This window comes from Astatotilapia calliptera, chromosome 3 (assembly GCF_900246225.1).
Source record: "Astatotilapia calliptera chromosome 3, fAstCal1.2, whole genome shotgun sequence".
Lineage (NCBI taxonomy): Eukaryota > Metazoa > Chordata > Actinopteri > Cichliformes > Cichlidae > Astatotilapia > Astatotilapia calliptera.
Window position 1 is genome coordinate 9331574 of NC_039304.1, and position 6797 is coordinate 9338370.

The 6797-nt window shown below is 40.9% G+C and overlaps 1 non-coding gene across 1 annotated transcript; it reads left to right on the plus strand.

Annotated features, from left to right (window-relative positions):
• Positions 1-4423: 4423 nt before the first annotated feature.
• Positions 4424-4495, plus strand: trnac-gca (transfer RNA cysteine (anticodon GCA)). Its single transcript has one exon. It is a non-coding gene; the product is annotated as a tRNA-Cys (tRNA).
• The last annotated feature ends 2302 nt before the right edge of the window (positions 4496-6797 follow it).

The following is a 6797-nucleotide window of genomic DNA, read 5'->3' on the forward strand; positions in this document are numbered from 1 at the left end:
TAAACTGTAGGAGCAAGACATGTAAGACTCTAAAACTGTCTCTGATCTCATTCAAAAGCCCGACCCACCCAATGTACTCCAATGCAAACACTAATTATGATGATCCATGAACAACACCAGCAAAGGAATATCAGATACACAGAGCGTGAGTAGGCAGGTGAGCTGATGGAGTCTGTTTTACAGGGAAGGATTCCAGGTCAAAATGATTAGCTTGACACAGACAGACAAGTAGATCTGACAAGAAACCCATGGAGGGAAGCTCCCTGTAAACACTTATTGTGCTGATTTTAACTCAAGAAGAGGTTTGGAAGTCTTTAGTCATTGACTCATCTCTCTGCAAACCTCTGTGACTTTAGGTGGTCTGAGCTGAGCTGTTGTGAGCTGCAGTTCGCCTACAGATCCAACAGATCCACAGAGGATGCCATCGCCCACGTCCTACACACCACTCTCAGCCATGTGGACAAGAAACAGGGTAACTATGTGCGAATGCTGTTTGTTGATTACAGTTCAGCGTTTAACACAATAGTGCCCTGCAGACTGTTCACGAAGCTCAGGGATCTGGGACTTAACAGCCGTCTGTGTGCATGGGTGTTGGACTTCCTCACTGGCAGAACTCAGGTGGTGAGGGTGGGCAGGTGCTTCTCCAACAGCATCACCATCAACACAGGAGCACCTCAGGGATGTGTCCTCTCGCCACTGCTCTACTCCCTCTACACTTCAGACTGTGTGGCCACCCATGGCTCCAACACCATTGTGAAGTTTGCTGACGACACAGTGGTGTTGGGTGCCATCTCCAACAACGATGAGGCGGCCTACATGGATGAAGTGAAGAATCTGGCATCGTGGTGCCAGGACAACCACCTCCAGCTGAACGTCAGCAAGACCAAGGAGCTGGTGGTGCACTTCAGAAGGGGTCAGCACAGAGACTACAAGCCCATTATCATCAATGGAGCTCCAGTGGAGAGGGTGCAGTCCTTCAAGTATCTTGGTGTCCACATCTCCTCAGACCTGACATGGGCTGCCCACATTCAGGTCCAGACCAAAAAGGCTAGGCAGCGCCTGTATCACCTACGACAACTGAGGAAGTTCAGGGTCTCTCCAAAGATCCTCAGGATTTTCTATACAGGCGCTGTGGAGAGCATCCTCACACAGAACATGACATCGTGGTTTGGGAACAGCTGTGTGAAGGACCAAAAAGCTCTCCAGAGAGTGATCCGTACAGCAGAACGCTGCTGCAGGATTGCTCTCCCCCCGCTTCAGGACACCTACACCAGGAGATGCTGGACTAGAGCAGCGCAGATACTGAAGGACCCGTCCCATCCTGGCAACAAACTGTTCCAACTTCTGCATTCTGGTAGAAGGTTCCGCATCATCCGGGCAAGGACAGAGAGACTCAAGAGGAGCTTCTATCCCCAAGCCATCCGTGCCCTAAACACACACACCCGCCCTCTCACATCATCTATAATTGACTGAGACAGGACTCTTCCAGACACTAAACCAAGGCACAATGTACATTTCAATTCCTTTAATTTTAAATATGTTTATATTGTCTAGCCTGTAAAATAGTCAGATGTCTATTCATATTAATGTACAGAATTCACCTGCTTGCTCCTACTACTGCACATTCACCCAGTGTATATACTGTATGTATATATATATATATATATGTTCTTCCTCTACACCCCCCCCCCCCCCCCAATTTTTGCACATGTCGAGGAGCGTGTCAGGCTACATTTCACTGTGTGCTATACTTGTATAACTATGCATGTGACGAATAAAGAACCTTGAACCTTGTGGTTGCTAAACACTTTCACTTTCCAAAATTACCACTTACAGTTGATTGTGGAATATCCAGGAGGGAAAAATGACATGAACTGCCTACATTTGAAGTCAGAGAGCTCTATAGAACAACCCATCCTTTCTCAAATGTTTGTGAAGACAGGCTGCATGGCTTGGAGCTTGATTTTTACACCTGTGCCTATGGGGGTAATACACAGTAATATGCCCTGACAGGCAGGTTGGAGTTTTACTGACCAATGGGGCTAAGCTAGCCAGAATAGTCATTGCACTCTCCCTGCAGTATTCCAAGAGGAAGCTGTAAGTCAAGTCGAGCTTTTCTGTGTGTCAATATGTGAACTGTTTGAACTAGATGGTTTCATATAAAAATATGTCAAGTTTAAATATTGAAAGGTGGGATCCCCCTTTCAAATCACAAGCCCATAAAAGTATTTTCAAGGCAAAATATAAAACAATAGCTTTACTCTGTCACTGTTGTCTGTTGTCTTTCTCACCAGGAGATAGTTAATCTGCCCGAAGCAGGCTGTCTGCGGCAGCCAATATTAATGTTATTGATCATTGTCAGCTCTTGTGTTTCTTCCAACCTCAGATCACACTGGGGTGTGCAGTTTCTTTGCTTTTTTCTTTCCAGTAAAAGCTTCTTTTTTCATTAGTCCCCTTCTCTGTTCTTCTCCCCAATAACCTGTCTACTTTATTGCACATAGTCCTTAGAAAGTGACAACTTGGGAAACTGAATCAAAGTTTCAATAAAGCCTGGACTGCTGCAGGCTTTGACAAGTAAGGTGGATGGAGTGGAGGAGTACAGAAAGAGACTGAAGAAGGACATATCGGTTCCAGAAAGATAAATAGTTCATGAAGCTGTTGACTCCACCATTTTATTACTTTTGGCTAAGAATTTTCCACCCGCCTGCAGCTCTTTTTGCCTACAAATTATTCATCGCACTTCCCACAGGCCTTAGCTGTCAATCCCAGAATTAGGGGTTTGTAGGGAAGATGGGAGCTGGAAGTTTGTCGCGAGATCAGGTGCATGCATACTCAGAAAGAGCTTGATAAAACTATAAAAGCTATTATAATACCATACAATCATTTCAGCTACACTTTCAGACAAACTCTGAATACACAATCAAAGAGAAACGCAAAATTAATAAATATATGGATAGGAGACTTCAGTTCAAATCAATTTTATTTATATAGCACCAAACCACAACAACAGTCACCTCAAGGCTCTTTATATTGTAAGGTAGACCCTACAATAATACCTAGAGAAAAACCCAACAATCATATGATCCCCTATAAACAAGCACTTTGGCGACAGTGGGAAGGAAAAACTCCCTTTTAACAGGAAGAACCAGGATCAGGGAGGGGCGGGGCCACCTGCTGCGACCGGTTGGGGTGAGAGAAGGAAGACAGGATAGAAGACATGCTGTGGAAGAGAGACAGAGATTAATAACAAGTATGATTCAATGCAGAGTGGTCTATTAGCACAATTAAAAATGAAAGGGTTAAAGAATACTGAAGCAAATTTGAACAAATGCAAGAATTTGTCACATCTTATGAACGATTTAGTCTTCATGTAAATTTACATGTACTATTAATTTTGGTGCATTTAATTGTATATTTTCCGAGTGATTTATTTGTTTTTATTTATTTATCTATTTTTATTTAGTCGTTTCAGGTGCTCAAGGACTTAACAGCATGACCGCTGTCACCAATAATTTGCTTCTGATGCGTTCCCCAGCAAATCTTTAAACAAGGATCACTCATAAAAAATGCATAAATATGGAACTCTGTGATAATGTTGGGAAGAAATGCATTTCTTACAGTTCATATTTCATGAGTCAAAATGTTCATTTGTACAAAAGTAGCTCGCAGCTCAGTTTTGAAAAGTTCGGACTGCTGTGACTGTTTTGACAGCGCGACTGTAATCTTTTCGCTGCATCTGTCATTGCATATTCAGTGTGTGCGTTTCCACTCACATGCTGTAAACCTCAGACAAATTGAAAGTGCAGAATGTTCACACTGGGTTGGTAAAGCCATCAACCTGGAAATGGAAACCTTGTCAGCGGTGAAGAATTGATGGTCATGGCTTCCCAGCCACCCACAGTGACTCTCTCTGCAGGATTAGAACAACATTATTCACATTGCAGATGAACATTAGACTGGGATATCGCTCAAATCACGACATACCGTATGTGCTCTACCTCAATCCAGCCAGTGTTTGTGAACATGAACAGCTGTCATCCAAAGCCAGAAATAGCACACTTCCAGGACTTACCTGCTGCGTCGAGCAGACTCGCTGCCTCAGCGGTGCTTCATAACCAGTGAGTGGAAATCAGATTTTGTGAGCTGGCAGATGTTTGCTTTATGTTTTCTATTAAAGCTAAAGGCGATTTTTGAATAGAGACAATACCAGTGTTCAACCAAACTTTTTTCCAGTATGTAAAAGCGATTGCTGTTCTTTCCCTTTTTTTTTCCTTCCTCTGATGCACTACATATATGCAATATTGTAATATTGTATGCAGTATATACAATAGCTTCTGCTTCCACATCATCACCCAACCTGTCAGTAATACAAATGCAATCTAACATGTGTTCAATCTCAATATAGAATAATAAATAGGGATTGTGGGGTATAGCTCAGTGGTAGAGCATTTGACTGCAGATCAAGAGGTCCCTGGTTCAAATCCAGGTGCCCCCTGTTTTAGGGCAGGGATAGCTCAGTAGTTAGAGTGGTCGCCCCAAGGTCGGGGTTTCGAATCCACTGAATAGGTACCCTTGAGCAAGGTCCCGTCCCTACACACTGCTCCCCGGGCGCCTGCTTAGTGGCTGCCCACTGCTTCACTGAGTGAATGGGTCAAATGCAGAGAAAAGCAAGTAATTTCCCCACAGGGATCAATAAAGTATATATCATTACTATTATTAGATTTATTGTAGCTTTGTCCTGATTTCAGTATACCAGGCAGGTCATTGGGTCAAGACAGTGTGCACAGTATATACTTCTGTTTTTTTTTCTTTCTTATTTTGTTTGTTTTTGGAGATGAAGGGAAAACAGGCAAAAAAGTGTAACCAATTCGTGAAAGATTGCACTAATCCCCTTATGCAGTGGTCGTAAATCCAGCTACAGGCATCACCTTAGCATGACTGCAAATGATAAAAAACAACATTTAAATATTAATATAGAAAATTTCCACAAGTATTATACCTAGCAGAGATGGGCAGTAACGTGTTACAAGTAATGTGTTACTGTAATCCGATTACTTTTTTCAAGTAACGAGTAAAGTAAGGGATTACTATTAGGTAATTACATTACTGTTACTTTCACGTAAGAACTCTATGTTACTACGTTACTAACTAATCGCGATTTTTTTGCGAGAGTGTCTCATGACAGTGACGTAAGCGAGTGCGACGTTCGTGGCAACAGCTGTGTGCAGATCAACAATGGATCATATAACAAGTGCGACAGAGTATGAGCGTGCAGCGTTTAAAGCGTGGAAGTACTGACCTTACTTTGAGTTTGATTCTGTAAAAAGTGACAAAAACATTAGCGTCCGCTGTTCACTGCGTGGGAAGAAAACTTCTTTTTCCATCGAAAAAACTCCTGAACTTCCGAGCAAGCACCAAATACGCTGCCGCTGGAAGGTGAAATTCACAGAGAAACTGCCGTATCCTTCCATTGACCGCCGCGACACACCTGCACCAGGGTAAACCTCCGCCTGCCCCACTCCTGCTATACAGGTGAAAATAGAGCAACAGGACCGCTGAGTCTTTGATTTTATTTATTTTCTGCTGTGTTTTACTTGCATCTATTTGAAAGAGTGAGTGCAAACACAAAAAACTATTATATTTTATGTGCTAGAAAGTGTAGAGAATAGGTTTAAAAGTTAAACAAATTTCTTCCAGTCAGAGAATGCTGTATATAATTTAATGTTTGCTTGATGCATAAAGTTAAAAGATTAAAACTGATAAAACCAGTTTTAAAAAGAGATTTTTTTCATTTTATTACATTTTATATGATGGATTATGCAGAAACAGTAGAATTGGGCTGAAAGATCTATTGCTTTATTACTTATTTAGGGTGTAAATCCTGTTTTGAAAAGTAACTAAGTAACGAATTACTTTTGAAAATAAGTAATCAGTAAAGTAATGGGATTACTTTTTTCAGGAAGTAATCATTAATTAGTTACTAATTACTTTTTTCAAGTAATTTGACCAACACTGATACCTAGCCCGAGTGCCGACCCCGACCTATGCTCTGACAACCCTCACTAATATTTAACACAAGAAGTGCGCAAATAGGGAGGGAATAGTATTGTATTTTCTGTAAAGTCATTCTGTTTTTTCCACCTTTTAAATGCACTTTAGGAAGTTTGTAGTGCAATGGAAACATATGCAATGTACAGGCTTTTCTTATTTGCCCTGTTTGAAATCCATTTTATACTTTTAAATATAATTTTTGAGTAGAATTATTCTTTTTTTTTTTTTTTTAAATGGATTAATTATTTAATAATGTAACACATTTTAGGCAGATGTACAACATAAAAGTGAAATCAGAGGTCAAATGTAACATGATAATTTTTTACATGCTGACAATACACACCACTTGTAAGAAGCATAGTTTCTAAATTACAAGGATTTCAGTTTTCTAGCAATGAATCATTAAGTTGACCTTTAAGACCTTGGTCAACTTAAGAAAAGCTTGTTAGTTCTTCATCACGCTGTCTGTGAACAATTAGCCACCACAAAACTGACGGGACTAGCTCCGTTCCTATTTAGGCTATATATAAGTGTAGGTTAATAATAGACATGGTCAAGATAATTCGGTGTTTGGTCTAAATGTGCTCCATGCAAGAAGACTAGTTTAACTGTATCATACTTGACACATGAGACTATGTGAGTGTTTGACTCCACATCCTCAGTGTGATTTTCTTTCCTGAAAAACCAGAATAAATTGCACAATACATTTTTTAAGCAACAACTTGCACAGAAATGCCAGATTAAGC